Source organism: Triticum dicoccoides, chromosome 7A (assembly GCF_002162155.2).
Source record: "Triticum dicoccoides isolate Atlit2015 ecotype Zavitan chromosome 7A, WEW_v2.0, whole genome shotgun sequence".
NCBI lineage: Eukaryota > Viridiplantae > Streptophyta > Magnoliopsida > Poales > Poaceae > Triticum > Triticum dicoccoides.
In genome coordinates, this window is record NC_041392.1 from 26,852,888 (window position 1) to 26,869,847 (window position 16,960).

A 16,960-nucleotide genomic window follows, 5' to 3' on the forward strand; every position below is an offset into this window, starting at 1 on the left:
TATGTTCCTATGACTATGAGATTATGGAACTCCCAAAAACCGGAGGAACACTTTGTGTGCTACCAAATGTCACAACGTAACTGGGTGATTATAAAGGTGTTCTACAGGTATCTCCAATGGTACTTGTTGAGTTGGCATAGATCAAGATTAGGATTTGTCACTCCGATTGTCGGAGAGGTATCTCTGGGCCCTCTCGGTAATGCACATCACTATAAGCCTTGCTAGCATTGTAACTAATGAGTTAGTTGTGGGATGATGTATTACAGAACGAGTAAAGAGACTTGCTGGTAACGAGATTGAACTAGGTATTGAGATACCGGCGATCGAATCTCGGGCAAGTAACATACCGATGACAAAGGGAACAACGTATGTTGTTATACGGTTTGACCGATAAAGATCTTCGTAGAATATGTAGGAGCCAATATGAACATCCAGGTTCCACTATTGGTTATTGACCGGAGACGTGTCTCGGTCATGTCTACATAGTTCTTGGATCCGTAGGGTCCGCACGCTTAACGTTCGGTGACGATCGGTATTATGAGTTTATGTGATTTGATGTATCGAATGTAGTTCAGAGTCCCGGATGAGATCGGGGACATGACGAGGAGTCTCGAAATGGTCGAGATGTAAAGATCGATATATTGGACGACTATATTCAGAGATCGGAAAGGTTCTAAGTGATTCGGGTATTTTTTGGAGTACCGGGGAGTTACGAGAATACGGGGAAGAATTATTCGGCCTCATGGGCCAAGTGGTGGAAGAGAGGTGGCAGGGCACGCGCCCCCCTAGACCAAACCGAATTGTACTAGGGGGCCGGCCCCCCTTTCCTCCTTTCTTCCCTCTCCTTCATTCTCCCCTTCCCCGTTCCTTTCCTCCTCCTAGTAGTAGGAAAGGGGAGTCCTACTCCTACTAGGAGGACTCCTCCTCCTGGCGCGCTCTAGGAGGGCCGGCCGGCCTCCCCCTTGCTCCTTTATATACGGGGGCAGGGGGCACCTTAGAACACACAAGTTGATCATTGATCCCTTAGCCGTGTGCGGTGCCCCCTCCACCATAATCCACCTCGATCATATCGTAGCGGTGCTTAGGCGAAGCCCTGCGTTGGTAGCAACATCATCACCGTCATCGCGCCGTCGTGCTGATAGAACTCTCCTGTGAAGCTCTGCTGGATCAGAGTTTGTGGGACATCATCGAGCTGAACGTGTGCTGAACTCGGAGGTGCCGTATGTTTGGTACTTGGATCGGTCGGATCGTGAAGACGTACGACTACATCAACCGCGTTCTCATAATGCTTCCGCTTATGGTCTATGAGGGTACGTGGACAACACTCTTCCCCTCTCGTTGCTATGCATCACCATGATCTTGCGTGTGCGTAGGAATCTTTTGAAATTACTATGTTCCCCAATAGTAGCATGGATGGCACCCACACTACTACTAACAGACATAGTAGTAGCGCAGGCACACACGCGCTACTACTACTACAAGTTAGTTGTAGTGCCGTAGTAGTAGCGCGGGTGCCCGCGCTACTACTAGCTATTTAACCCGCGCTACTACTAGGCTTTTCCCTAGTAGAGGTAGGCCGTTTTGCAAATTTTTAGAATCCTTAGATTCTGAAAGGAAAAAAAGTTATGCTCAATTTACAGTTTTTTTGAATTTTGGTTACATCTGGTCAAACTGTGGTCAAACTAATTATTCAAGAAATATTAGTGTTACTAAATAATTATTCAAGAATATTAGTGTTACTAAATAATTATTTCAGTCATTTTGAATTTTGGTCAAATCTGGTCAAATTGTGGTCAAACTACTTATTCAAGAAATATTAGTGTTACTTAATAATTAATTAGTTATTGTTTTTTAGAATAATAGTTTCAAACTCAAACAATGAAACATGTGACTTCATGCTCAGCTAAACTCCTGAGGGTTAATAGGATTGACAGCTTACTATTGTCAGGAAAACAACAAGTGCAGACTTGGAAACTAAGGGGAATAGAACTCGGAAGTTAAGCGTACTCAGGCTAAAGTATTGAGAGGATAGGTGACCAGTCGGGAAGTTAAATGATTTGGAATGAGTGTTGTACACTTGAGTAGTTATAAGCGGTGATTAGAGACTAAATCGTCAAATAATTTCAAAAATTAAAAATTGGAAAAAAATCAAAAAAATTCAAAAAAATCCTTTAGTCCAGGTTGGTGTTACCAACCGGGACTAAAGGTCCCCCAGACCACGGCACGGCCTCATGCCACGTGGTGGGCCTTTGGTCCCGATTCATGTTGAACCAGGACTAAAGGGAGGGGGGCCTTTAGTCCCCACCCTTCAGTGCCGGTTTCAGAACCGGCACTAAGAGCCTTACAAACCGGGACAATAGCCCGTTTCTGCACTAGTGTGATCAGTGACTGGCTAGCAGTTGAGTTGCAAGGTCATCACTAACCAGAAGACACTAACGGCCGGTGGCGCGTCAGTGATAATGCGCTTTGGCCGATCAGTGTTATGTGACCCTGTAGTAGTGGTTGGGCTCCACTACGGTTTAACATAACCTTATTAGACCAAACCAACATGGATTTTATTAGCTGGGCTTGTTTCTTCTTCAATTGAGCCTTCAAGTAAACATTTTTTTTTCTTTTCAATCACTTTTTCTTAACTGAGGAGTAAACCACTTTTTGGATACCACTAGTAGAAAACAGGGCGTTGGTCCAAGCTCAATCTTCACATTAGTCCCAGTTGCATTACGAACCGGGACTAATGTCCCGGTTCGAGCGGCTAGGGTGCTGGGCAGGCATTAGTCCCAGTTCAAATGGGACCTTTAGTCCCGGTTTGAGCCAAGAACCGAGACTAAAGGGTGTGATTCCCTTTAGTCCCGGTTCGTGGCTCCAACCGGGACTAAAGGTTACCTTTAGTCCCGGTTGGAGCCACGAACCGGGACTAAAGGGGTTGAGGCTTTAGTGCTAGTTGGTGGCTCCAACCTGGACTAAATGCTACACCTTTAGTCCCGGTTGGAGTCACCCGCCACTGTTGTTTCTATCCCATGACTAATCATGTGAGAACTTAGAAATGACTGATGATGGCTGCAGCCCGCCACTGATGAGCATTTAGCAGTGGTCGACGCTTTTTTCCACCCACCACTGAACTCTCCCAAAAGAGTTGTGTTGGGCCTCATGCTATGGCAGCGACTAATGTGACCCCACCTATAAGCCTTTCCCAAGTAGGGGTGGTTATGTAGCTTTATCGTGCCTCCTCCACGTAAGAAAAAAATGCTTTTCCTACAAGGAAAAAATTCACTCATCTACCTAATTTGAAGTGTGAGAAGAATGATTTGTATACCCCGTACATCGAAATCAACCTAACTAACTCTACTTCTCAAGAGTTTTATAATTTGGTGTGATACTTGCCACATGCATTGGTTCCCTTGGTTAATTTTAATTGTGTTGGGCTCTATATATACAGTCTCTTATTTATCCATAGATATTACACTATTCATTTAGCTCTTTGATTGCGTACTTAGATATCATAATGAAACTTCTTCACTACCAAGCACCATCTTCAGTCAGCAGGCTCTCATATCTGCAACATTTTTATGTCATGACATTAGTTGAGATATTAGAGGAAATTGTCCGCCTCATATACTCTGTTTGGGCTCATGATTTGAGTCTTTCAACAGGTTTTCATAGACTTACAGTGGAACGAGTTTCACTTCATTTAATTTGTCTAAGAACAGTTCAAATATTGTGTGGTGCAATGTGCTAGATAGGTGAGAGTTTCTGCAGATTGTCAACTTGCATTAGTTTAGTTCATGGGAGAATTGTACTTAGATTAAGCCTTACATTGTCCTTGTTACATAGGCCTAGAAACAAACAAAAAACGAATATCCAACCTTGGTGGGAAGAGGGGCAAAAAAGTTTGCCATTGTGTGAATCGTTTTTATATGAGATTTTATCAATCAAGTGAGGTTGTTAAACTCCATACCTATGATTTGGGCATGCTCTAGTAGACTAAACAAGCAACAATAGGTCAAAGACAAAGTGTAGGCAACTTTGATAAGTCATGGATAACCTATTCTGAACCTCTAACCATGACGCTAATGTCCATGTGACCAGTCTCTTCTCTTGAAGAACTACACATGGATGCTAGGATTTCTTCTTGTCATGTGCTTGGACCATCACTATGGCACATTAATTAACATGATGAAACCAATAACTTCTGCAAGTAACCTATTTTAAATGTCTTGTTTAATTACTAACAGTAATGCTCATGATTTGTGTCATGCATTTTTCTAAGTTCCGGAGTTGTGTAACTTGTGTCATGCTTCCCACATGCTCTCATTTTCTTGCTAGGTTTCTTCATCATTGGGCCTCAATATATACCCTCACATGTTTTGCCGGTGTTCGCACACGAACACATCACCGTGTACCTCTAACGCCGAGGGTGATGCACCGCAGCTCGCGTCGAAGGAGACCCGTCCGGAAGCGCGGTACGCAAGCAATCCGGCGGGCGCTTTTCAGGACCCGAAACCCCACGCCCCCGGGAGGGACCCCGTCTGGACACGCGGCGGATATGGGCTGCCCTAGGTCGGTTCGCCCGCCCATAGAGCCTTGAGGATCGCTGCCCTTCAATACGAAGAATTAACGAAGAACGAGAGAGAAAGAACAAGGGAGAGATGTAAAACTAGGGTAAAAAGTAGATGGGTTTTGCGATTGTGTGTTGTTGTTCAATCAGCCGTAACCCCTTAGGTATATAAGAGGCGGCTGAACTTCCCGTGCAAGGAAAAGGCTTGGATTCACGTCCAAAACCCTAGTCAAATTCGGATTGGTTTTATCCAAACTTTCCAAAATTGTTCGGTTTAAACTGGCTGCACCTTGCGGGTCCTTTTTGTGGTAGTAAACGACCTCGGATGAAAAAGAGTCCAAAAGAAATGTTGACTGTTTCGACGAGGCAAACAACTTTCATGTTAAATGTTTTTTTATCAGATGTCATCTTGAGGTTCAAATCACTCACGCAAAATAGGCTATTATTCGCGCTACCTCGCGCAAAACAGGCTATTATTCGCGTGACCATAAGACACGGTGTCTGATGGGGCGCGCCATTTTCTGCCTGTGAAACAGCTGCATTTCGATGGCTCTAACTTTTGCATAAGAACTCGGATTGAAACTATTTTTATATAAAAATCGATCGTTTCAACAAGACGAAGACAATCCGTGTATATCATTTTTCCATACAAGAGAGTCTTGGGGGCGTAATCAGCCGAATAGTGTTCTGAATACAAAATCTCGGTATTTCGAACACAACTTCAGCCTTCGAGATGAGATCGGATGGCGATGGCCCAAACATCAAAGTTTCTCCTTTTGATGATACATAACTTTCTTACTTTGAGCACTTCTCCATTTGAAGCCGTCTTAATTAAGTTCTTGGTCATGCCAAAATCTGGTGTCAACACATGCCCCCCTATTTTCCGGCAAACTTGTGTGCCGAAAAATAACTTGCATGATGCTTTTTCTAAGGACGATGTCAACACTTCATCGGCCATTTTATGTGCTTAGGGCGATAATTTCTATATCGACCATGTTTATGCTTAGGGCGATGATTCTATATTGGCCATTGATTTTAACTTCTTGTTTACATCATACCTTGGAACCGATTACCACCGATCGGCTTTAAAGAGATGCGAATGAACCCATTCCTCGTAGCACTAAGAAAATCAAACTTCGAGAGGTCATGCCCTGTTAAGCAAGTAACATCGGGATGATTCTAATCCACCGATGCATCGGCCAAAGCAACACAAACCGAATTATCCGTGTGCATGACTTCTACCTCATCATCGACCCATTGTATTAAGAATTGATGCATGGTAGATGGAACACATTGGTTAGCATGAACCCAATCGCGGCCTAATATAACACTATAGTTACCTTGCACCTCGGCGATGAAGAATGTGGTGGCCAAAGTTTTACTTCCCACGGTGAGTTCCATGCACATCACACCTTTGGTCTCTGTTTTTTCTTTTCCCCCAAATCCATTAAGTACCATATTGGTATTCATCAATGCACATATAAGGTTTGGCCCAACTTCTTGAAGACTGAGTAGGGCATAAGATTTACCACAACACCACCATCAACGAACATCCTAGCAACCGGCGATCCGTTAATATGACCTTTGAGGTACAACGGCTTCAAGTGTTTCACCGGTTCTTTTGGCTTCTCGAAGATAGTATTCTTAGGACCAAAATCCAGCTAGGCTAACTACCCTTCTTCACCTATAGCACGAAACTCGGCAGGTAAGTAATATACCATATTAATATCCATACCTTCCCGAACCGGCATAGATTCATAATCCACCATCTCATCTTCATCTCCCAACGTGTATATTGGGCTTAAATATTCCTCAATTGAAGGGGATGTTTCAAGTGATGTGGACGATGTAATAGGGGTAGCATCATCCTCTTTTGATGATGAAGGTGTTGCTGGAGCTAATGCAGAAGCATCTGTGTTTCGTTTTTGTTTAGGCCTCCACACTTGTTTTGTGAGTGCCATGGGCCGAATTTCACTTAACAATTCGTCCCTTTGCCTCTCCTCTTTGTGCTCTACCTTCTCCTGGTTTCTCATGCATTGTAATCTTCTTTTCATGGTCTTGGTTAAACCGGGAGGACACCACTTAGGTTGAGTATATTTGGGATCCCTTGGTTTAGCCTTGCTTGTGCTCGCCTCATGATCATTCACCATGGAACCCTGCTGAACAATAACAATATCACCATTAGAAGTAGCCAAATTACCAACAACCGGCTTTTCGATCTCCTTTTGCTTGTCGCATTCTGCAATTTCCGCATTAGATGACTTAACACACCACACTTTTTTGTTGGCCTTGCTTGGAGAAATTTTTGTTGGCCTATTAGCACCAGAGCTCAAACGGCCTTGTGTGGGATAATAAAGCCTCGCGCGAGCAGGCCTTCTAGGTGTTGCCCGCCCCATATGAAAAGCATAAGGAGCCATTGGGGGCTGCCCCCATCCTCCACTGAAGCCTCTCATGTAATATGGCGCATAGGAGGGTTGTGACATCCATGGTGTCGGTGCCCATGACCCATATGGCCTTGCATAGCATCGAAACTCTTGCTCCAGAGGCAATCTTGAACATTTTGAATGTGATGGCCGATTAGAGCTAGAACCGGCCGCTTGACTTGCATATTTGGATAGCAACATATCAAAAGTTGGCCTGATTCGCTTGCGCTTAGCTTCACTCTTTCCCCACTTGCCAATAGTTTCATGTTGAACGTTTTTTGATTAGAGGTCATCTTGAGGTTCAAATCGCTCGCGCAAAACAGGCTATTATTCGCGCTACCTTGCGCAAAACAGGCTATTGTTCGCGCGACCCATAAGACATGGTGTCTGGTGGGGCGCGCCATTTTCTGCCTCATGAAACAACTGCATTTCGATGGCTCTAACTTTTGCATACGAACTCGGATTGGAACAATTTTTGTACAAAAATTGATCGTTTCGACGAGACGAAGAGAATCCGTGTATATCATTTTTCCATACGAGGCAGTTTTGGGGGCGTAATCAGCCTAATAGTGTTCTGAATACAAAATCTCGGTATTTCAAACACAACTTCGGCCTTCGAGATGATATCGGATGGCGATGGCCCAAACATCGAAGTTTCTCCTTTTGATGATACAGAACTTTCTTACTTTGAGCACTTCTCCATTTGAAGCCATCTTAATTAAGTTCTTGGTCGTGCCAAAATCTGGTGTCAACAGCCGGGTGCCATTTAGCCCTCTGATTACTTAGCTAAGAATCAGAATGCAACTTTTATCCACCCCACAACATCTTTAGCTTGGTGACATATCTACACTATTTTTGTTATCATGGTGTCAGTTGAGATGTTAGAGGAAACTGACCAGCTCTTATATTTCATCTTGGCTAGTTATCGTTTCTTAGTGTTATCTTCGACAAGTTGGACTTGATGCCTTGTGTGGTGGTTTTCTTTTATCAACCCCTTTCTGTATAGATGCAAGAAAAATGTGACTTTTATATAAGGGTCCAAATGTCCATATCCTAAGGCTTGCTTCACCCTCCGAAAATGTTGTTTGGAAATTGGAACCATGGTGCAGCCGCACCTATGCTCAACGTCACACACCTGTCGACAACTTTCTTGAGATATGTGCATGGCACCTATTATAAAGCAATGGCGGGAATCATCAAGATGGGATTAGCAGACCTACATGCAAGATGATGAATGCTATAGCTCTCTTGTTGGAATGGAAGGATTAGTGCAAACCATGAAATTTGGATTCTGATAGGACGCCAATCCACATGAGAATAGTACATCATCGGACGGTACTGGCCATGGGTTCGGCGGCTAGACCATGGTCCTGAATCGCCCCTCTCCTTCACCTCATCTCTGGAGAAGATTAGAAGACACATCAAAACTATGATGACAATCGAGATTGCCATCATACTGTTGGAAAGACCAGATTATCAGACTGAACTACATGAATTCGGTCAAATTGTATTTAGTGTACACTTTCTTTGTGTGTGTGACATAGCTCCCCAGCCCTCAAACTAGTCTGCATGTTCAATTATATGTGTGATTCTATTATTCAATCTAAAAAGAAATCCAATGCATGCGTAATAGAATATGCTCGCCACATGTAATCTCCAAAGTAGATCAACAACACCAGGTTACAGGTAAGCAGAGTCTCTCTAGGTCTGCTCGTCCGCGGACAGCTCCAGAGACGTTCCGCCTCCCACAGGAACATCCTCGTCAGCTGCTTCTACCCTCTCCGATACACTATACACGACCTTCTGTTCACTCTCGTCTTCGTCGCTTCGTAGCTCTGGACGGTTGCACTGCAAGAAGTGGACAAGGAAACAGTAAGAGGTCAAAGAGGCTGTGCGGTTTTGTTGAGTGTAACGCTGACCCCAAAAATATGCACTCTAAGATCCAGAACCAGGGTATTGTTTTGTTTTGAGGAGAAGATTACTTGTTTATGGCACCTACATACAGATCACTGCAGGTACCAAAGGGGTTAGGAAGTTGAACTGGTTGATTTAAGTAATGAAACATATTTCCAGTTCTCCCTGGGCAATAAAGATCTCAGGTGGCATTCCAGTGATATCAGCTCCATGCTCGTGTTGATACTGTGGCAATCGTGTGCTTTCTCCACAAGAACACCGTTGATAGTCACCAATAGTCAATTGTAGAGAAGTATCATATTAATAAGATGTGTCCATGCAGATTAAGAATTGAGAAATAAGAACAGCAAGCAGTAAACAGTAGATACAAATATGTAAGGATTTGATAAGCATTAGAAATAAAAACAGATATCAATGTTAACCCATAAATGCCGAGAAGAAAAAAAGAGCTTCATGCCAGTGTGTGTGATCATATTTGTGTGAAAAATGCAATGCAAGCATAACATAATTTGAAGCATGTGTTAACCAGTTTTAATCAATTGAACTCATTGAGAAACATAATTGGACTTCAGCCGGTGAGGAATGACCACTAGTTTATGCGTTAACACAGATCGAGCATTGTGAAACATAATAGAGCTAATTTTCCCAGCCCAGATCCACAAGTCAGTACATAATTATTCATCAGCCCAAACAGAGCAGACTATTGGCACAATCGATATGCTCATCACATGTAAGCTGGGTAGTATGTCCAAAGTTTGGGACAACTGTATTTCTCCAAATTAGATCAACAGTGCTACTAGCAGGAGGAGAGCCAATATCGGATGATGCAGGAGAGTGGCGCATGAGAGAGCTGCTCGACAACTCAATTAATTAGAGAAAAATATATTTTTGGTCCCTCAAGTTCCCTAAAAGTATAGACTTGGCCCCTTGAGATTTTTTAGTATACAATTGGTCATTCAAGTCTCAAAACCGGATAAGTTTGGTCCAAAACTAGATTTTAAATATGTTGACCGGGTTTGACGACATTTCACCGGGTCTGACCATGTTGATCAGGTTTGACTGATGAATTGTAAATTCAAAAATAGCAAAAAAAATTCAAAAATTCTGAAATTTTGGGGCAACGAAGTTGCTTGGATGCGCTAGGTGCATGAAAATTCGTGTGTTGTTTCAACATTCGAGGAGCTCGTGGCCAAAAAAACAAATTTTGGCTAAAAAAATGCCTCTTTTTGCTAGAGCTGCTTGTATGTTATTTCACCATAAAAATTTAAACGCACCTGGTGCACCCAAGCATGTTGGTTGTCACAAAATTTCAAAACCTGGTCAACATGGTCAAACCCAGGTCAACATGCTAAAAATCTGGTTTTGGACCAAACTTATCCAGTTTTGACACTTAAAGGACCAAATGTATAGCAAAAAATCTTGAGGGACCAAGTCTATACCTTCGGGGAAACTGAGGGACGAAAAACATAATTTCCTCAATCAATTATGATGTCTGAAAATAATGAGGCAAAACAAGTAACCACAAAAGAACATGGTAGCATTAACAACCGCAAGACGGAAAAACTAACGTCGTCTGAAACTATTCGCCCCTTCATGCGACTCAAGCTATCTTCCTCCTGTGCTCTTTCATCTCTTGATTGACGGCATCTGAAGGCCCCCTGTAGTTCCAAAACCTTCGGCTATTGCATCCATTTCGTTCCTGAATAACCACAACGGAGGACAAATGAATATTGAAGATTACATAATGTGTCTATTCCCATGCACAATACTAAACTGAGAGAATGATGCTAGTTTAGGTCTGCTATGTTGAGAGGTCGTGAGGTTCAGCTTAATTGCCATGCGAGAAAGTGTTGTTAACTTAATTTATCAAGTGCACTGTAGCCATCCAATATGGTTAATTTTAAATGGATGGTTTATTTATATCTCCCGTGTAATTACTAACGGTACTGCTCATGAGTTGTGTCACAGATATTTTAACTTCATGAGTTGTGAAACTTGGTGTCAAGCTTCCCACATGCTTTCATTTTCTTGGTAGGTTTCTTAGCATTGGGCTCGGTACATAACCTCACATATTTCACAAGATGTTTGCACTACTCATTTAACCCTCTGGTTACTTAGCTTAGAATCAGGATGAACCTTCTAACTACCAAACATCACCTTTAGCTATGTCTCATATCTATAATTTTTGGTTATCATGGTGCCACTTGAGATATTAGAGGAAACTGACCAACTCTTATATTCCGTCTGAGCTGCTTCTTGTTTCTTATCATAATCTTGGCGGTATCTAGAGAAGGTAGAAATGATGCATTGCACGTGTGGGACCAGTTTCTTTTCATCGGTCACTCTCTCTACAGATCCAAGCACAACATGACTTTGTAGAAGGGCCCAATTACCTGCAGCATGAGCTTCACCATAAAACGGGTGATATTACTCTCCTTGCAGCATGAGCAGTGACAGATTCAACACCATGCTTACCCGATGATCTCTTTTCCTTCCAGGCAAAGCAAGTATTAATTTGAATGATGCATCTATTGGTAGATGAATTTGTGTTTATGTACATTTCCTTTCTTTGTGTGTGTGACATAGCTCCCCTGCCGTCGATCTGGTCTGCGTGTTCACACCACAAACACCAACATCCGAGAGAGAAAAAATAGCTTTGATTACATCAAAGTGCATTATGTATGATCCTATTTTTCAATCCAAAATACCAAATGCATGCACAACAGAACTGGATGCCTATGTTTACTAGGTTTAACCAAAATCAAACTCGTCGAGAAACAAAAACTAGGCTAGCGCCGGCAATGAGTGGCCTACTACTAACTAGGCCCAGATCCACAAGTTGGTGTAGACTGATGTAATGAGGAAGGTATCAACAAAAGGCCAACAGAGAACTCTTTGACACATGTAATTGCCAGCGCTGCTTCTTCTCTACGTTGCAACCCTCTCAGCTCAAGGATTCTCTCAAGAAAACATGCAAGTGCTTAAGGTAGAAGAAGATCACACATGGAGTTTTGCGGCACCGCACACACTTGTTCCTTTTCATTGTTTCTTCTCAACACAACGCAGCTGGTTACAAGTCCTATTAACAGAGACGAGACAGGATTTTCAGCACCCGGGTGCCCCTACACCCTTTATGAACAGTAAATTCAAAACAAATTAAAAAAATCAAAAAAAAATCTGAAACTTTGGGACATCGAACGTCATGAAACTTTTGATGATCTTGCAAAATTTTAGCTAAAAATAACATTCGAAGAGCACTCAAATAGAAAAAGGAAATCACTGTTCAAAGTTTATGTACATTTTTTAGCAGTGATTTTGTTTTTTTGTGAGGGCTCCACGAACGTTATTCGTTGCTGAAACTTTGCAAGAACATCAAACCTTTGATAATCTTTGATCCCTAAAAGTTTCAGATTTTTTTGATGTGTTTTCAATTGTTTATGAATTTATTATTCATGAGGGTGTAGGGGCACCCGGGAGCTGTTAGACATTTCTCTAACAGAGATACATGCACACGTACTGCTACTGCTGATCCACTCCGGCAGCTAAAGCCACGAGTAACAACCTTCAGATAAGGCCACACTATTCGGCCGGTTCCGTCCTCTTTGTGGCTGATTACTCGGTCACATCTGAGCCACACCAACGGCCATGCAGCTTGGTCATGCAACAGCCCGTGTACGTGCGTGCTACTACTCTGCTGAATGCCCGCACATGCATCCACTCTCCACTATCTCAACTAAGGACTAACCCACAACTTAGCTTGCTTGTGTACACGTGCTCACATCTCTCCGTGCACACACTGCCGCAGCCTAATGTCTATGCAACTCAACTACATGCATGAACGAACTAATGCGGTGAAATAAACATGGTGGGCACCTAGACTACAAGGTTAACTCTAACAGTAATGTAGGGTAATATCTCACAAGTTTGGGACAAAAATATTTCCCCAAAGTGGATCACCAATGCAACTAGCGAGCTGAGAGCCATCTGTGTACTAATAATGCTATAAATTAATAATCACAACACAAAACGAATAACAACAACATAAATGGTGGCATTAAACACTACAAGGTAGAAATGTTGATGGCATCCGGAACTATTCTCCCCATATCATCATATAGACTGAAGCTAACTTCCTCTTGTGCTCTCTCAACTCTGAGTAAATAGCATAAAACTATTGGTTATAAGGCTAGGGCTCCGAAAAACTACCCCCTGCAGCCAACCGCCACTGACGTTTCTATTCCATGGCTAATTCTGTGAAAACTTAGAAATGGCAGATGACGGCTACAGCCCGCCACTGCTGAGCATTTAGTAGTGGTCAGCACTTTTTTCCACCCGCCACTGAACTCTCCCAAAATAGTTGTGGCGGGTCCCAGGCTATGCCCGCCACTAAAGTGACCCCACCTATAAGCCTTTTCCCAGTAGGGGGTGGCTTATGTAGTTTGTTGGTGCCTCCTCCACGTAAGAAAAAATGTTTTTCCTACAAGGAAAAAAACATTTATCTGCCTAATTTAAAGTCTGAGAAGAATGATTGGTATATCACGTACATCAAAATCAACCTAACTAACTCTACTTCTCATGAGTTTTATAACTTGGTGTCATACTTGCCACATGCTTTCGTTCCCTTGGTTAATTTTGTTTGTGTTGGGCTCTATATATACACTCTCTTATTTGGCCATAGATGTTTGCACTATCTGTTTAGCTCTTTGATTTTATAGCCAGATATCATAATGCAATTTCTTTGCTAGCAAGCACCATGTTCAGTGAGCATACTCTCATATCTACAACATTTCTTATTTCATGACATTAATGAGATATCAGAGGAAACTAACCACCTCATGTACTCCGTTTGGGCTCATGATTTTAGTCTTTCAGCAGGTTTTCATAACTTTACAGTGGAATGAGTTTCACTTCATTTAATTTGTCTAAGAACAGTTCTCAAATATGCCGTGGTGCAAAGTGCTAGATAGGTCTGTGTTCCTGTAGATTATCAACTTGCATTAGTTTAGTTCATGAGAGAATTGTACAGGAACTTAGATTAAGATTTACATTGGACATGTTACATAGTCCTGGCAACATACAAAAAGAAAAGAAAAGAATATCCAACCTTTGTGGAAAGAGGGGCGAAAAGTTTGCCATTGTATGAATCGTTTTTAGATGAGATTTTATTGATTAAGTGAGGGTGTTAAACTCCACACCTATGATTTGTGCATGCTTTAGTAGACTAAACAAGCAACAACAGGTTGAAGGCAAAGTGTAGGCAACTTTGATAAGTGATGGCTAACCTATTTTGAATCTCTGACCATGACGCTAATGTCCCTGTGACCACTCTCCTCTCTTGAAGAACTAGACATGGATGCTGCGATTTCTTCTTGTCATGTGCTTGGACCATCATTATGGCACATTAATTAACATGATAAAACCACTCACTTCTGCAAGTAACCTATTTTTTTGTTATGCCATAAAAAACTTAGTCTAGCACTACTATTGCGGTATAGACATTCCATAGTAGTATAGGAGTAAATTTCTGCTTACGTAGCTTATTCGTGCTAAGGGCCAAACTTTGCAACAATGGACGAATGAGTCAGGCTTCGAGATTCACACATCTGCCTTAATTTGAAGCGTGGGGGGACTGAGTGGTATCTTACTCACTTTAAATAAACCTAACTAATGGTACTCCTCAAGGGATAAATTATTGTTAACTCAAATTATCTAGTGCGCTAGAGCCGTTGCATGCATATGGTTAACTTTTAACTTATGATTGAGTTATATTTTTTGGCTAAGTTTCATCTACGTTGTGTAACACATTTTTGAACATCATGAGTTTTATAACTTGGTGAAATGATATCACTTTCTAGCTAAGTTCCATATGTGTTGGGCTCATTACATATCCTCCAATATTTCACCAAATGTATGGACACCCATTTAGTCCTCTGGTTACTTGACTAAGAATTAGAATGCAACTTTTCTGTACCATTATTAGCTATGAATCATATCTATATTTTTTGAAATATTAGAGTTAACTGACAAACTACTATACCGTTTGGACTGGTTCTCGTTTCTTAGCATCATCTTGGTTGTACCTAGATAAGGTAACACTCATGCATTTGTGTAGGTGCGGTTTCTTAGTCCCTCTCCCAAGAGGTGCGAGCATAACATGACTGTCATACCATGGTCCATTTCTCCAAAGACGTGAGTACCATAATAAAACGGATCATATGACCCCTCACCTCACCCTCAGGTCCACATCAAAACTAAATCTGTGTTGAACAACTACATGGATTCAGTACCATGCTTACCTGATGATCTGCCCGTCCAACAAGATGAAATTGGCGGTGTTACTCAGTGGATCCTCCTCCCTCTTAATAAAGCGGGCTTGACCATCACGTTCCAGGTAGTCATTGGCAGAAGAATTATTTTTAGTTTACCTTATTTCTTTGAACTCTAGTGTACACTTTGTGTGTGCGGCATGGTCGATCTGTGTTAAACACACAAATGCCGAGAAGAAAAAAGAGCTTCATGCCAGTGTGTGTGATCCTATCTGTGTGAAAAATACAGTACAAACATAACAGAGTTTGAAGCATGTGTTAACCAGTTTTAATCAATTGAACTCATCAAGAAACAGAGCTATACTTGAGCCGGCCAGGAGTTACGCTGGCCAACGCCCAGATCCACAAGTCAGTATAGAAAGATATAAATGAGGGGGTGTCAACACTCAACAATCAAGTAGAGCAGGGACTCTGGTAAAATAGATACAGTCGTCACATGTTATCTGGGGTAATATCTCCCAAGTACGGGACAAATTAATATATTTCTGCAAAGTGGATCGACAATCCTGCTGGCAGGCGGAGAGCCAAGATCGGACGGCATAGGAGAGTGGACCCATGAGAGGGATGCTAGACTGCACAGTTAATGCCTCAAAATAAGTAATCACAACGCAAAAATAAAAACACAACAGAAAATGGTGGCAATAAACACCGCAAGGAGGAAAAACTGACGCCATCGGGAAGTATTTCCCCCATCATCAGTCCCAAGCTATAGTCCTTTCGTGCTCGTTTGTTTTCGGGTAAAAACTTGTATTACTCAACTAACATCTACCGTAGTTACAATCTGCTTTGCTAAGATCAACCGCACCTGGTGGTCCTGAGCCCAACCAAACCACAGTTCTGCTCTCGGGACTAGGAAAGTTAGCCTAATAAAATCAGCTACACCAATCTATCAGGAGTTGAATATATAGTATATACACGACCTCATGTTCACTGTCGACTTTGTCGCTTCATTTCTCTCAACGGTTGCACTGCGAAAAGATGACAAGGAAACAGTAAGAGATCAAAGGGGATGTGCAGTTTTGTTGAGTGTAATAAATGCTGACCCAAAAAAATGCACTCTTAAGATCCAGAACGGGGGTGCTGTTTTGTTTGAGGCCAAGATTACTTGTTTATGGCACAATACAGTTACACAGACTTGTTTATGGCACCTACATACAGATCACTGCGGGTACCAAAGGGGTTAGGCAGTTGACCTCATTGATTTAACGAATCAATCATATTTCTACTTTTCCCTGAGCAATAAAGATCTCAGGTGGCTTTTCAGTGATATCGGCTCCATGCTCGTGTTGATACTGTGGCAATCGTGTGCTTTCTCCACAAGAACACATTGCTTACGATACATCATAAAATAGTCACCATTGATAGTGCCCAGTAGTAAATTGTAGAGAAGTATCATATTTAGATGTGTCCATGCAGATTAAGCACTGACAAATGAAAACATGAAGCAGTAAACAGCTAGAGAACAATCATATGAAAATTTGTCCATGGAGAGTAAGCGTTGGAAATGAAAGCAGGTACTCCCTCCGTCCCATAATATCAGAGCGTTTTTGACACCGGAGTATCTTCCAAGCAACATAAAAAAGGCCCAGCACACAACCTACCTCGAGGAGTCTTCTGCATCAATGGAATCAAATTTCTCCAGCAGTTGACTGTCAGATGCTTCTGTTCCAGTGCCTTCTTCAAGTTCAGCCATTCTTGAAAAATGAAATGATTGATCAACAAAGTGTTGACACTTGACAGGG